General features: G+C 37.2%; 1 protein-coding gene across 7 annotated transcripts in view; it reads left to right on the forward strand.

The window, feature by feature from the left end:
* LOC106878148 (membralin) overlaps positions 1–17,127 on the forward strand; it is a 78,754-nt gene that overhangs the window by 6,613 nt on the left and 55,014 nt on the right. The window contains exon 1 of one of the 7 annotated variants that reach the window (XM_089355532.1): positions 76–301. The exons of 4 other annotated variants lie outside the window; for them this stretch is intronic. The gene's annotated coding sequence lies outside the window, so the exon portion shown is untranslated. Of the gene's footprint in view, positions 1–75; positions 302–17,127 lie in introns of those variants that run through there. 2 more of the 7 variants (XM_089355539.1, XM_089355535.1) reach the window with 2 other exon arrangements.

Genomic DNA, 17,127 nt, shown 5'->3' on the forward strand with positions numbered 1-17,127 from the left:
TCTCTCTCTTTTTCTCTTTCTCTCTCTCTCTTTCTCTCTCTCTCTCTCTCTCTCACACACACACACAGTCTAATCTGTGAATGTGTGTGTGAAAGAGAGAGATAAATACACGTTAATAGTGTTTTTTTTTTTTTGCACTCACACAGTAAACATTTAACAAAACACAGCTGGTATCGTGTTTACTTGATATCGGACGTACTCGAGAACGGATGAGGGAATCTGCATGTGGTAGCTCGACGTGCTAAAAACAGCAGTCAAATCTTCAAATCACAGCCTACCTTTTTTCTTAAGGAAAGAAAAAGTGAGTTACTCATAGCTGTCTTTGATCATAAAATCTACTCGATCAAGGTTGGTTTGGGGGTTAAAACAAAAACATTCATCGGCGGGGGTAAAGAATATGTACACTACCAGTTTTCGGCGTAACAAAAACTCCTAACCTTAAACACCGGGTGTACGTATTCTTTACTTTGGCCCATTCATCTTCACTTTTTCTTCTACTTGTCTCAGTTACTGGTGTGTGGCCATGCTGGAGCACCGTCTTGAAGGACTTTTAGTCAAAATTATCGCCTTCAGTATTTATTTAAAGTTTGGTACTTATCCTATCGGTCTCTTTTGCCGAACCTCTAAGTTACTGGGACGTAAAACAATATCGGTTGTCAAGCGGTGGAGGCACACACACACACACACACGTACGACAGGATTTTCTTCAGTCTCTGCCCACCAAATCCACTCACAAGGTTTTGATTGGCTTTGGGATTGAACCCAGCACCATGTGTTTGGGAAGCAAGCTTCTTACCACACAGCCACGCCTGCGCCTGTATCGAGAAGGAAAATACAACATTTCTCGTAGGAACTTTCCAGTTAACCAAAACATTTAATGTTCCTACATCGTCTCTACTTTTCATGCATCACAAACAGCTTCTACACACTATTAAAGACAGGAAGAAGAAAACATCGAAGGCACACACACTTCCTTTAAGGTCACATTGTTCTTTGGTCCTTTGTCAGTCCGTCTGAACAGACCTATTCATCAAGGCGTTCCGCTAGTGATCATCCTACCTTTTTGCATATTTATGATTACTTTGCCAAATGTGGCCTTGTCCAATGTTTCATGTTTCTTCCCCTCTATTTCAGACAGCAGTTTGTGGTCTGAAGAATATTTGGCTTCTATTTCTAACAGATCGAATGAGCCCCTTGGCCTGTAGATGCTCCCTTGGGATGTTGCGCGCTCACGTATACACACATAAACACACACACACACACACACACACACACACACACACACACACACACACACACACACACACACATATAACTTGAGGACCCTGTGCAGCCATAGGTGAAATAGAACAGCGAGAGATCCCCCCTCCAACATGTGTGATTCGTTACTCCTGGCACGGACTGTTTTGTTCGTGTCTCGAAGCTGTACATTCTATGTTTAGGTCTCATATACTGCAAATAAGTTCTGTTTCTTCGTGGTATAATCTTACTTTTGGCATCTGTATCTTTATTCATTTGGTCGACGTAAGTCATTGAATTTCGTCTTCATCTACGAACCATCGAGGAAAGCTGTTCGTAATCGCTTGATATGCTAGAAATAGCAATCAAATTTCCCTTAAACACCGTACTGTTTTACAAAACATGAAGATACATTGGATATTACACATTGTTGTAGATATTACTTTATCCAAGAAAAGAAAGCGATGGGATGATCACGAATAGAAAACTTTTGATATTAGGGTTTTATTCAGGCAAGTTTTACCTTGAGTTAAACAAAACAACATCGAACGTTTTAAAGCAATTATAGTGGAATTTGTGTGTATGTACAATTTCAAACGCATTGTGTACATTTGTAAAGTAGTAGGTATATATATATATATTATATAAAGCTGAATGTTTTAATAATACATTCAACTGAAGTAACTATATCAACACTGTTATCTGCACCGAGCACTCTTTGTTCATAGGGCAAAATTGTCAACAATTTATGCATGCATATGGTATATAAATTATCATTCGAGTAGTGGAGTTGCTGATGTCCCCAATTTCCAAGCCTTGTGTCGATGCTACAGGCAACTATACATCTATATATATATACATACATAAATGCATAGATATGTATGAAATTATCTGTATGTATGTATATGCAGTTTATATATATGTATATATACGTATGTGTATATATGTTTGTGTGTGTGTTTATACACATGTTTATATATAGACATATACCTATATATGCATGCATATATAATTATTTGTAGCATAGGCACAAGGCCTGGAATTCGTGGAATACATATATACATATGTATGTATGTCTGTATATAGAGAGAAAGTCGTCAGCGAGCTGAGTTTCAACTTTGATGTCGTACATATCTGAAATTTGACCCTTCCCCTAATTTCCATACACTTTGTCTCATTATTTCTTTTCCTCATTGTTCTTAAAGTATTTTGTAACAGAAGTGGAATTTCCTGTCAAAACCATTCTTTTTCTCTCGGGAATAAATTACCTTTTTCTGCCATTTCATTTTTCTGTTTTTTTTTTTCCTGTGTATCTTTGTTTCCTTAAGACACAATTGTAACAGATTGTCGTTGGTTAATTCTATGTTAGCCTGGCCTATGGCGTTCCAACCATGGCAGTCTTGTCTTTCTCATGGGCCTTGTGCATCTAGGAATACATTACCCAGTGTTTTCTCTTTTCAAGATAGTAGGGTTATATACTTGGAGGGAAATTTGGCTCTTATTGACTCATCTTAATCTATCTGAGCTCAAGTAATATTTATAATCTGTTCTAAATCTCTTCACTTTGTCATAAATTTATGACCTGTATAAAATTGTTATGACTTGACCTTTTAATTGAGTTGGTATTTTCAGCCTTGACACTTTGATTTCTCATGTCACAATTTCCAGATTATGAAGAAAATCTTTTCATCCTTATACATTTTTTGTTGGCAATATGAATTCAAAGAATAACGTTAATGGTTGTAACCATTAACTTTATCAAAAGTTACATGACCTGATCTTATTTAAGTAGTGAAAATTTGGATAAGTTCATAAGCTATCTAGAGATGTGATAACCTATATTTCAAGGAAAGCACTTTGAAGTCAAATTTTCAATTTATTCTTTCTCAAATTTTTCCATGTTTGTGAACTTTGTTAAATATTTTTTTGCTAATGCAGACATCCACTTACCCTCACACTCTCAACAACAACACACACACACACACACACATAAGTTCAGGTATGGCTGCATTCACATGGTTTGAGGTTCACTCCTGCTGCATGTCTCTTTGGGTGTGTGTTTTCTACAACCCTGGGCTGATCAAACCCTTATGAGTGGATTTGGTAGGCTGAGACTGAAAAACACGAATCATGTATGTTTGTGTATATGCATTTGTGTGCCTCTTCATGTTGGCATCATGAGGTAGTTGTAAACAAGTATCACTGTCATACAAAGAATGTCCTTTGTTTCTATTCTGCCAAGAAAACATCCAGTCATGGGGAAACGTTACCTTGCTTGGAAACAAATGAGAGTTGGCAACAGGAAGGGCATCTGATATGATCAGACAGAGAGATCAAAACTGGAACCATATGAAGTTGCTTTCATGATGACTTTTGCTGACAACAAGCCACTTAATTCTGATTTCATACCCTTCGTTCATCATTACTCCTTCTGCTTTTCTCTCCCTCTCCCATCTGTGTTGGTTATAAGTAACAACAAAACCTAATCTTGCCCTTATGCACATCATCCCCTCCATTGCTGGTTTCTAATCTTTATCCTCAGTCAAACTTTAGTGGGATGTTGATGTGGTTATTACTGCTATCTGAAACTGTTTCTTCTCCCCCTCTTGCCATTTCATCATTTGTACAGTCTATGGTATCATACATACACACTCTTTCTAGTCAGTTTCTTTTCTTTGTCCATTCGTTTCTCTTAATAAACAATCATTTTTGTTCTTATTTAACCCAAGTCAACCGTGAGCTGTCATCAAAGGCATTCCAGTTGTAATCATCTCATTAGAGATATGTAGGACTATATTATCTAATATGCCCTTATTTGAGATGGTAGGGTTTTGACTTGAGGGATATTTTGACTGTTGCTTGTAGCAGGTCAAGGGACCATGTAGCAGATCCCTTGTTATCTTGTCAATATTCTGTTGTTTTCATCTAGTCTATATTTTGATGCCACCTCTGTTCTTTTATCTGCTAATCCTTCCACTCTCACAAACATTACTATTCAATGAGGGGAACCTCAACATCGATTCTTAACTACAAACTTCTGCAGTTCATCTCACTAAAAAGAAGACATTAATGGTTTCAGGTTCTGGCACAAACCCAAACAACATCTAATCTAAGCTAATTCTCCTCCTAATTAACTGTGCTTTAACTTTCTGCTATTTTCGTAACTTAGTCCATCAGTTTGATACCTCTGTAATTTCTCCCTTCATAAACCTCTCCTTTGCTCTTGCAACAGCAGTTGAGTCATTGAGGATAACACCTCCATGTACTGTCTGATAGCAGCAGATGCAGTCTTTATTTTCACCATGTGTAAACAGACAATGGGGCTTAGTGCAATTCCTGTCCTCACCAGCTCCTGTTAAATGGTCCAACCCATGCCAGCATGGAAAACGGACATTAAATGATAATAAAATGATACATACACACTGAGGTGTTCAAGACCTTATTGGGCATTCACATATCTATTACCAATTATCACGAGTTTATCAGCATAGTCTAGGTCAGTGACAGTGAAATCTTGTCCCAAGAAATCTGCATAAGCATGCTCTGCCGTTCAGTTGCCAACAAAGTCAAAGAGCCCTGCTAGTCAGATAAATGAATTTCAAAGATTTCAGATTTCTCACCATTGTACTGAATCTTTATTCATGTAGAGCTGCATACTTTAATTAGATTTAGCAGCTTCACAAGTTATCCGTCTACAATCTTGATATCCTTGTAGTGCATGTTGCAAGCAACAGAATCAAAGGCTGCTGTGGTTTTGCCTTCACAACAAAATTTCCATTTTATTGTTATTCTAGTAATGGTGTTAAATATTTGTGGAGGCGCAATGGCCCAGTGGTTAGGGCAGCAGACTCACTGTCATAGGATCGCGGTTTCGATTCCCAGACCGGGCGTTGTGAGTGTTTATTGAGCAAAAACACCTAAAGCTCCACGAGGCTCTGGCAGGGGATGGTGGCGAACCCTGCTGTACTCTTCCACCACAACTTTCTCTCACTCTTTCTTCCTGTTTCTGTTGTGCCTGTAATTCAAAGGGTCAGCCTTGTCACACTGTGTCACACTGAATATCCCCGAGAACTAAGTTATGGGTACACATGTCTGTGGAGTGCTCAGCCACTTGCACGTTAATTTTACGAGCAGGCTGTTCCGTTGATCGGATCAACTGGAACCCTTGACGTCGTAAGCGATGGAGTGCCAACTGTTAAATATTTACCAAAAATAGTATTGGTATTTTCTGCAAGTCACATTGCCTCGATAAATTTGATATAGCTCAACAGAAAATGGTTTTAAACATATCATTCTTCAACAAAAGAAAGATTGGTTTATAAAACTCCTTTCTGTGTAAAACATGACATTCCTCACTCAACAAAAGCAAGATTGATGTATAAAGCTGCTTTCTATAGATGTTGTATCAACCATACATATGCTACCTTCTCTCATTTTCAAAGTTGGCTTTGGTTTAGGTCAAAATCCATGTACTCAAAAAAAAAAAAAACCCAAGAAGAACCGCACCTTACTATGTTTTTGCTGTGTCAACGCCCCCAAGCGAAGAAGTAGGATCTCCAAAGACATATAAATAGAGGTAGTCTGGCCGTGGTAGCAGTTGTGTAGCGGTTGAGTAGAGATCATCAGAAGGTGCTAAATAGCAGTAGCTTGAGACATAACAGTTTTATATCTTGCAAGTCATGAGGAATGAACATGCTGGATTTACACAAGTTAGATAGTATTTGACCTCCTTTGCTTTCACTGGATCCTCCATATTTTCACTCTCTGGATTTCATATCAAACTCTGAAATTCATCATCATTGTCTGATTAATTCCTTTCAGCAATTCTTGCTCAAAAGTACCTCCATTGGTTTGATCGTACATCATCATCTTTAAAGAAACAAACTCATTCAGGATGCATTTAAACCAGAGTCCTGGGATGGTGTAAACAGTGAGGTAGACAAGTGGAAATACCAGTTAGTATGATTGTTGGATCTTGAAATGATGTCTGACCTTCATGTACAATGTCTACTGTCAGAATCACGATTGGTTGATGATCTCCCTGTTAAATGCTTGTGATCTCAGTGGTTAGCATCGTTTTGTGATGCTCTGGATTCACTTGATGGAGCCAGCTCAACTCCTGCCTGGTGAAAGCAAAATACAAATGAACTGATGAAAAATCTTCTGTGAAATCACTTTAGCTGCCAGGTTAAGAAATCCCACAGCAACCAAATCTCTCTTGAATCATTCTTTTTTGTTTTGAATTTAAGTTTTAATTAGGCTCCCCTTTTAATCCCTTCATCCTTTTCTGATTGCCTAAGAGCCAAGGAACTGGTGTTGTATTTTCTTTAACTTGAAGTAGATGCAGCAGATGTTTCCCTGTGTAGGATGCTGCTCTATAGCTGGTAGCTTTCTCCTCCAAGATGAATTAAACTCTATACTACAAGCTAATGAAGCACTCTGGTATCCAGTTGACCATGGTTCTTTCTGCACACACACACACACACACACACATAATATCTCTCCATCCATCCAGTTATGAGAACAATTAAATGTTGTCCTCATGATAAAAAGACCTACTTTACCTTTCATCTGTCTGAAATCAATAAAATATAATATCAGCTAAGGACTGAAATCAATAATATAATCAACTGTTCCCTTTTACAAAAGTCAATATACTTGATCATTCATTGATGGATTCCTGTAATCATTGAAAGCTTAAGTAATTCATTCCATTTGTCTACATTAGTACATGGATAAATAAAGCATTAATGATAGGATAGTATGATATAAAATTCTCGATTCAGCATTCCATTTTATTTTTACTTTGGAAATCTCAACACCTGATATTTGTATCTCATGATTCTATCCAATATTATGTGCCAAATGTATTACAGTATTTTCTCCCTTTAGTATTCAGATTTACTTGTCAAATGTATTGCTTACTTCTTCACGTTGCTTTATTTTGTAGCTTCAAGATGATGTGCGTGTATATTTTTAGAATTACATTGTAGGACAGGTGTGAGAGGTTGGATGTGGTCAGTTTTAGCATAAAGCATGTAGAATATTTGGGCTGAATTAAATGCGAACGGGTTAAATTTAAACTGTGGAGGTTGTAGGATGAGTAAATGTCCTTGATCAATGTGTATATACAGCACTGACTGGTGGTCCAGAACCTCTTATAATTTGCACTAATTTATAAGCAAGAACTTCACAGTATCTTGCATGGTACAGCATTAATGAACTTGTATCGTTTACACTAATGTACCTGTATAATATTGCACCTGTATTTCATTTGATTATCCAAGAGAATTTAAAATTTAATTTAGAGATGACCACTCCTGCTTTGGAAAAATAAATAATCTGGAAAGGTTTTGGAAGTAAAGGTTCTAGAAAATCAATGGTGTACCTGTGTATGCAATGCTTTATATGAAAGTCGCAATAGGTGTGAATTTAGAATACTGGTTGTGTTCATGTAGTTATGAGTAAAATATTGTATTTCTACATAGGCACAAAGCCTTGAATTATGTGGAGAGGGCATTGTTGATGAGATTGTATAATACATAAAAATGTTAGTGCTGTCAAATATCACAAAACTCACTGAATGTGGATGACTGTTTTCATTATGTGTTATAAATTCACAGTTAAACGTTGTGTGTAACTGAGTAGCTAAGAAGTTTACAATCACAAGGCCCCAGGAACAATCTCATCGCTTGGCATTTTGGGCAAGTGTCTTTGCTATAATCTTGAGTTAACCCTAAGTCTTGTGAAAGAAATTGGGTCAACAGAAACTGTGTGGAAACTTCTCAGGTGGATTGCATCTATGATTCAAAGGTCCAACTATGATACATGAGTCATACTGATTTGCTTTGGACATTAATTAAGGGGACACGTGTCTGTGAAATATTCAGCCACTTATTTAATTTGGGTGTTTGGTTGACTGAACAAATGTTCATTGATGAAACCAATAGCTGATTCATCACACATGCATATACACACAACTATACCAACTTAATTATGTTTTCTATAATTTGGTATTAATTAATGGTCATCTTGATATGAGAAAAACAGTTCTACAACTTGTACAGATGGTCTATTTATAGTGATCAAATGTTTGTGTGGTACATTTGTTCGCTTCCTGTGTTAAATCTACATTGCCTGTGCAGGTGCATGGTATGCCACATGTCAGCTGTCAAAGCAATCACAGAGCAGCATGAAATGAAATGCTTTGCTCAAGAACACAATACACCAACCAATCTAGGAATTGAACCCACCATCTTGCAGTCATGGGTGTAACACCCTAACCATTAGGCCACACACCTTCATATTATAATTTGGTTTTATAGAAACAATAATGATAGTGTGGAAGTGTTTTCCTGGTAAATACACCCTATCTAATTTACAATCTCTTGTTTTCCTGACTGAACAAAAATATTTGTTAGCCCACTCCTACTTGACAAGTAGACAGGTATAAAAATACTTGTTCCAACAAATAAAACATCCCACCCAATTCTAAGGCTTGGAAGTCTCTTTCTTGTAATCACTTTGCAAGCATCAAGTTTCTCTTCTTCTATTTGAGATCTCTACTTTAGTGCAATAACTTACATGATATCTTATCCAGTCCAGCTGATGATAGCCCATGACTCACTTAACCAACACACCAGCTGCCTTCTCAATCTGACTATTTTGTTGTTAAATACAATTGCTTCCCTTCCTCAGAACTAGCCAGTTGTATACGACCTCTACCCTGACACACCACTCTCTCCCTCCCTCCCATCACCCACACTATCTTGTCAACTTACATCCCACACTAAGGACTTCATTATCTTTCCTCCTAAGAATGCCAAGCTTTCTAATTACTCTTCTATACACGTATTTCCTGTTAACAACCAGCTTATGGATATTCAGTCTTGGAGGGACTGTGAAGGTCAAGAGTACAGCTCCTTCCCCCTGATTTAACCAGCATATTAAAAAAAAGAGATTCTTCCTTTCCAGAATACAGCATCTGAAGTTGCCTTCTTTTCCTTATTTTTTATCCCCTGCAGACACAATCCTACATACAGATATTCAAACAATGTCAACTGCAGTCATACTTTTCATCCATCACACTGGGTTTGCAGGGTGAGCAAAAGTAATTGAGCATTTCCCCTCTTCAGTTCTTTAGAGGGAACTAACTTGACTGAGTTACACTCTCTGTCTAAATAAAGCATTGGTTTGAAAATATAACTTTTTACATGGTGTCATCTTATCAGAGGACATGTTCTGTTGGACTGTGGCGATTTCTTTAATTAGTCTTGTAGCGACATTCTGGCATTTTCTAATGACCTTGTTGAGTTTACTTTTCTCCCACACACACTTTTTCTCCATTCCCCCATCTCCTACTTTAAATGAAAGTCCACTTGTCAAAGATATTTTTTTACCTGGGGAAGCAAAGTTTAGAAGGAAGAGCTACTCTTCATACTTACAACTGTCAGTTTTCTGACAGCTGTCTCTGCACTTTCTCACCCTGGCCTGTCATCACACTTAAATAAATCCTTTGTTATTGTTCTAGATACCCATTCTAGTTCTTTCTAGCTCCTTTTTTTTTTTTTGTTAACCCTTCATTTTTAATTTTCTTTTAAAACATGCTTATGGGGAAAATACTAACTATATTGGTGACAGGAAAGACATCTAACCATAGTACATTGGCCTCTACAAATTCCATGCAAGCATAGAAAAGTGGATGCTAAAATTATGTTGGATAAATGCTTAGGGACACACTCTGCTTGTAAACCAAATGAGGTTGATGCCGACACTGTAAAGTAAGTCAGGTAATGTTAACTACACCCATTACCTATAGAGTGAGAAAGAGCATATATCTCCAAAGGTCTCGGTCTTTAGTCATTGCCTCTGTGAGACCCAACGTTCGAAGGTCATGCTTCACCACCTCATCCCATGTCTTCCTGGGTCTACCTCTACCCCGGATTCCTTCCACTGTTTGGGAGTGGCACTTCTTCACACATCTCTCCTCATCCATCTGTAGTACATGACCATACCAGCACAGACGTCTCTGTTGCACACCACATCTGATGCTTCTTCTGTTCAACATTTCTCTCAGGGCGCTTACACTCTGTCGTGTGTGCACACTGACATTACACATCCAGCAGATCATGCTAGCTTCGTTTCTTTCGAGCCTACACATGTCCTCTGCAGTCATGGCCCATGTTTCACTGCCATGAAGCATGGCAGTTCGCACACATACATCGTACAATCCACTTTTCACTCTGAGCGAGAGGCCCTTTGTCACCAGTAGGGGTAGAAGCTTTCTGAACTTTACCCAGGCTATTCTTATTCTAGCCCCTACACTCTCAGAGCAACCACCCCCACTACAGACTTGGTCACCTAGGTAGTGAAAGCTATCAACTACTTCTAGTTTCTCCCCCTGGCATGTGATGGAATCTGTTTTCTGAGCATCTGTGGTGTTTATTGCCCCTGTGCATCTGCTGCACACGAAAGCTATCTTCCCGGTTAATCTTCCTTTGATATTGCTGCACCTCTTATGTGTCCATAGCTTACACTGGGTACATCTTATGTAGTTTCTACCTACACCTTTACAGATCGAGCAGGGCCACCTACCTGTTGTGTTCGCCTTCCTACTTACTAGAACTTTGATCTTTGCAACATTGACTCCAAGGCCCTTCGATTCTAAACCTTACTTCCACACCTGAAATTTCTTCTCTAGTTCTGGTTGTGATTTTGCTATGAGGGCCAGCTCATCAGCATAGAGGAGCTCCCAGGGGCAACTTGTCTTGAATTCCTCTGTTATTGCCTAGAGGACTATGATGAATAAAAGTGTACTGAGGGCTGATCCTTAGTAGACCCCTACTTCTACCTAGAATTCTTCACTGTACTCATTGCCAACCCTAACCTTACTAACAGCATCTCTGTACAGCCCTTATTAGTCATTTGTCACTCCCCAGTTTCCACATCGCACATCAGATAAGGGATCGGGGGACCCTGTCAAAGGCTTTCTCCAAGTCCACAAAAGCCAAGTATAGGGGTTTATCTTTGGTTAGGTATTTCTCCTGCAGTTGCCTCACCAGGAATATAGCATCAGTGGTGCTTCAACCTGGCACAAAACCGAACTGCATCACATCTAAGCAGACTCTCTCCCTAATTAGTTGGACCATGACCCTCTCTGTCACTTTCATCACCTGATCCAGCAGTTTGATACCCCTGTAGTTATTTCTATCTAAAGCATCACCTTTACTTTTGTAGCAGTTGACTATGGTGCTGCTACACCAGTCATTGGGTATGACTCCATCATGAACTATCTGGTTTACATTGCGGGTGACTAGGCCATAGCCCACACCACCAGATATTTTAAGCATATCAGCAGTGATTCCTGATGGGCTGGGGGATTTTCCTGGCTTCATACTCTTAATTGCTTTATCTATCAAGGTGCTGTCTATTCAGATAGCTGGTCCCTCTACTGGGTCAACATTTGGCAGGCTCTCCTCCTCCCATTCATTTTCCATGTTCAGCAGTCTTTCATAAACACACATACATAGATATAAAATTGTGGCTCTGAAAAAGATATCTTAGAGTGGCTGTTCCCATTATTTTCAGTTGTTCAATCAGTCTATAAATGTAATTGAACCATGAATCCACCCAATAACATATCTGAAACAGCTGTAAGGTTCTAATAAATGTATATAACCCATTATTTTTGTCTATTTTCTGTATCACTATACCTTGTAACAGAACCATGGATTTACAAATCTGACTAATGACAGACTTTGATTTTGGATTACCTGGAGTACAATACCAATCACAGGACTCGCTTGTATATCCTGGTGTATTTTTATCTACAGAGAGCTTAAGAAGTATTTCACCTAGATTACTAATCTCGTATTAATCCCACTTTGTTTTGCTATATATATATATATATATATATATATATGGTATTGTTAATGTATCTGGTACAGTGCTTCTGTTACACTAATCTCTTAGACCATATCCAACACAAGTTTATTAGACTAACTGCTGAAGATTTACTCACCAACTTGTCATCAACCTGTTCTGATCTAGTGAGCTGAATAACCCTTCCCAATGAGGCTTACTCAGCATCAATCTTTCCTTGTCATCCATGCCACATTTCACACCTTAGATTCACTGCACACACACACACACTCACCAAACACTTGTAGCTGTCTCCCTCTTGTGTATATAGACTGAAGATCACAATCTATATATCTTCAGTCAGCTGTATAGGTCATGGTCACTCACTGTCTTTTATTCCTTTGACTAATATATCTTGTATCTTTCATCTTTTACTTGTTTTAGTAATTGGGCTGTGACCATGCTGGGGCACCACTTTGAAGGGTGTAGCTGAGCAAATCACCCTCAGTACCTATTTTTAAATCTGATACTTATTCTGTTGGTTTCTTTGGGGCTTTGGTTTTCATCACTGGTTACAATTATCTTTTAAAATGATTTTTTTAATGTATCATATAGATGTAATTTTTGCCTCTGAATCCAAATTTGTTATACATTTATTCCAAAACAATGCTGTAAAATGTTACAGGTGTTCAAAGTTTGATAATTTTCAAAATATCAGAAAACAGCATGTTTGCTGCCTCTTCTTTCACGGGGTGGGGTGGAGGGGGGGGGGGGCACTGGCATGTCAAAACATTGTCATGCATACATACATAGATATACTCACACAAAGTTGAAACGCAGTTTTTATTTTTAGTTTCAGCATTGAATGTTCGCCATCCCACTTCTATTGCACACACAAAAACATGTAAACATTCACATACCTTCCTTTTACACACACACACACACACACACATACTCACACAGTTGAAACACTCCCACTACCAGATTGCTGTCATCCCTTCCTTCCTTATTCATCTATCTCCCCTTCCTTTTTCATTCATATGTTGTGACAGAAAAACATGAAGAGTATTATTATAGTAGAAGATTATCTTTCTGGTATCTCCTTCTCCCTCTTGTACGCATGTGCAGCATCTTTGGTTACTATGGAAACAGAGTTTATCGCCACAGTGATGTGTAAAATACTTGCTTCTGATTGGCTAAAATACCCAAGTCTTGCAAATTTTAAAGGCTAATAACTTTTTAATTATGGATTTATAGAAAAAAGGAATTTCATTTTCATAATTAGTATACAAAACTTAATCCATTTACCAAATTTAAAAACAACTGGAACAAAATTGTAAACAGTGACGCAAACCACAAAGATCCATTTCTTTTACTGAATTGTTATGGTGTGGGAACATAAACAAACCAACACTGGTTGTCAAGTGGTGGTTAGGAGACAACCACAGAGACACACACACACACACACATATATATATAAAAGATGGAGGTGGAAATAGCACAGAAGTATGTCTAAAACAATTTAAGAGGGAATTTAATAAAAATGATTTTAAAAATTATATAAAGAAAATATTACTGGTTTTAATGATTAATCTCATCTTATCAAGTATCAGTTAAAATTTATAAGAATTTGAAGTAAAAACAGTTTATCTTCTGTCTGGGGATCAAGAACATGTCTGGAGATTTTTCATTGCAGTCTTCTTTAAATATAGTTTGGTATAGAGTTCCAGTATATATATATATATATATATATATATATATATATATATAAAGTGTGTGTGTGTATATATATGCCAGCACACACACACAAACATACACACATAGAAAACATCGCAAAAGCACACACACACATGCACAAACACACCCACACATACACGAATAGACACACATGCAGCTGGTGACCATGCACATATACACAGGTGGAGACACTCCACAATATACACACCCATCAACTCACAGCTGGTCACTTTCCAAACATATTGAAAGGACATTCAACACAATACACACACACACATATACACTCACACAGGTGGGCATAAAACCCTTTCAATAAATGCTTTTTAGCCACTCTGTTGACAGGAACATACAAAGATTTCTTTTAGATGATAAACTACACTCCTTCTGTCACTCTCTAACACTTTGAACTCTATACCAAACTATATTTAAAGAAGACTTCAATGAAAAATCTCCAGACATGTTCTTGACGCTCCCCCCCCATGACAGAAGATAAACTGTTTTTACTTCAAATTTTTATAAATTTTTACAGATATTTGATAAGATGAGATTCATCATCAAAACCGGTAATATTTTCTTTATATAATTTTAAAAATCATCCTTATTAAATTTTCTCTTAAATTGAAATGTCTTACACTTCTGTGCTTTTCCACATCCATCTTTTATCTATAAAAATTTGATTTGTATAGGTCTCTAATTTTTTTTCAACCTATATATATATACATTATTTACATTTGCCGGATATTTGTCCTCATCATGTTTGTTGTTAACACTTTTTGGCTGATATACCCTCCAGCCTTCATCAGGTGTCTTGGGGAAATTTCGAACCTGGGTTCTCATTCTTAAGGTATTTTTCGATATTATTATTATTATTGTTATTCAGGTCACTGTTTGGAATTGAACTCGGAATCTTGGGGTCAGTAGCCCGCACTCTTAACCACTACGCCATATGCCCGTGCGTAGTGGTTAAGAGCGTGGGCTACTAACCCCAAGATTTCGAGTTCAATTCCAAGCAGTAACCTGAATAATAATAATATTGAAAAATGCCTTTGGACTGAGAACTCAGGTTCAAAATTTCTCCAAGACACCTGATGAAGGCTGGAGGGTATATCAGCCGAAACGTTGTGTTAACAATAAACAAGATGAGGACAAATATCTGTCAAATGTAAATAATGTACATAATTCCTCATCTCTTAAATATAGAACTGTACTATATATATATATATATATATATATATAGTTTAAATTTATAGAAAAACAAAAGATGAAGACAGGTGTATGAACAACAAGCAAGTGTATTAGTTTGACACTCGGGGAAAAATGAAAAAGTTTTGTTTTGAATCTACGCTTTTCAACTGAAAAGAATAAGAGAAAATAAACATAGAGAATGAAAAAAACTTGTAGATTTCAGCGGCCCAGCATGGCAAATAATGTGTATATATATATATATATATATATATATATATATATATATATATATATATATATATATATATATATATATGACAGGCTTCTGTATAGTTTTCATCTACCAAATTCCCTCACAAGCTGTTGTCAACCTAGTGCTATAGTAGAAGATATATGGCCAATGTGACGTGCAGTGGGACTGAACTCAGGTGGTTGAAATCAAGCTTCATAGCACCACACAGCCTGCCTGCACCTATATGAGTTTGTAGCAAATGTCTGTGTGTGTGTGTGTGTGTGTGTGTCTGTGTGTATCCTACTTGAAATAAATATCCTGGTTTATAATATGTAGTTGCAGAAGTGATGAAGGAAGAGGATATACAAAAATAAAATTGTGTAACCAGAAATGTGTGTTACTGTTATCATAATGATGCAATTACAGAATAAAAGAGAAAGTGAGAAGATAGTGTGAGACATCAACAGATTACACTCTACACATGCACCCATTTATAGATCTATATACATCTGTCAATAGATTACTCTCAATGTTCAGAAATACACACATATATACAAGCCTAGATATATGTGTGTGTGTTTCTTATATATATATATATATATATATATATATATGTGTGTGTGTGTGTGTGTGTATGCGTGCGTGTTTCATTATGTGTGTGTATTTGCATTGTTTTATTTAATCTCTTACGTACTTGTCACTTTCCTTATCTTATCCATCTCAGTAAGTGAGGTGGATTAAAAGAGAGAGTGAAGTAAAATGAGAGAAGAGACAGTATGGAAGAATAAGGAAAAGAGAAAGGTAAGAGGAGGAGTGGGTGTAAAGCAAATGCGAGTCCTCTCACTTTCTCACAATGTTTTCAATTCAAATGGTAGCTCTGCGAATAAATATATTTTGTTTGCATTTGTAATTTCATTTTCATCTTTAAAAAAACTGAAACTGCAGATTTAAAATATTCAGAAAGTGAAACAATACTGCTCTATTGCTTTCTCTGTTGAATGTTCATTACTTTCCCTGTTTTGCTTGCATACAATAGAGCTTTATAGTCTATTGTATATTTTCACTGGAATTACTAGCTTTTTGTCGCATTTTCTTTTTCTTTCTGCATTTCATTGTCGGAAAAATATAAAAAAAAGTTGTTTCATTATTTATTGAGAATTTCAAAAGAACTTATTGTGCACTAGATCTCACAGACTAATCTGATGAAAAATGTGAAATAAATCAGATCTGTTCTTTTTAAATTTCTCTTGCTCTATAAATTCATTCAAACCACTTGAGACCAAGAACTGATTTTTAGAAATGATTTTTAAGCCTTGTGAGAAGACGTGAGCTATTATGTTTTACTTGATTCAGTCATTGGACTGTATACTTGGGCTACAGTCTACGGAATCAGCTTCAGCACCTGTAATTTTAAGCCTAGTACTTATTCTATTGATACCTTTTTGCCATACTGCTAAGTTACAGGTATGTAAACAAACCAACACCAGTTGTCAAGTGGTGACTGGTGGTGATGGTGAATAAACAAAGATACATACACACATAAAGTGGGTTTCTTTCAGTTTCCATTTACCAAATGCACTCACTGCTTTGGTTGGCCTGGGGCTATAGTAGAAGGCACTTGCCCTTGGGCCATACAGTAGGACTGAACCTGGAATCATGTAATTGAGAAGCAAACTTAACACACACTGTTTGAGCTGTGTTACATGAATGAAACGGAAGCAATGACTGAGACATTTGGCATTATGTCATGCTTGAGAAGACCCATCAAGCCAAGTAAAATCGCAGTCATGGCAGATACTGGTGTCACAAAGTACCCATTACACTTTCGGAGTGGTTGGTATTAGGAAGGGCACCCAGCTGTAGAAACGATGCCA

This window comes from Octopus bimaculoides, chromosome 7 (genome assembly GCF_046866305.1).
Source record: "Octopus bimaculoides isolate indiv1 chromosome 7, ASM4686630v1, whole genome shotgun sequence".
NCBI lineage: Eukaryota > Metazoa > Mollusca > Cephalopoda > Octopoda > Octopodidae > Octopus > Octopus bimaculoides.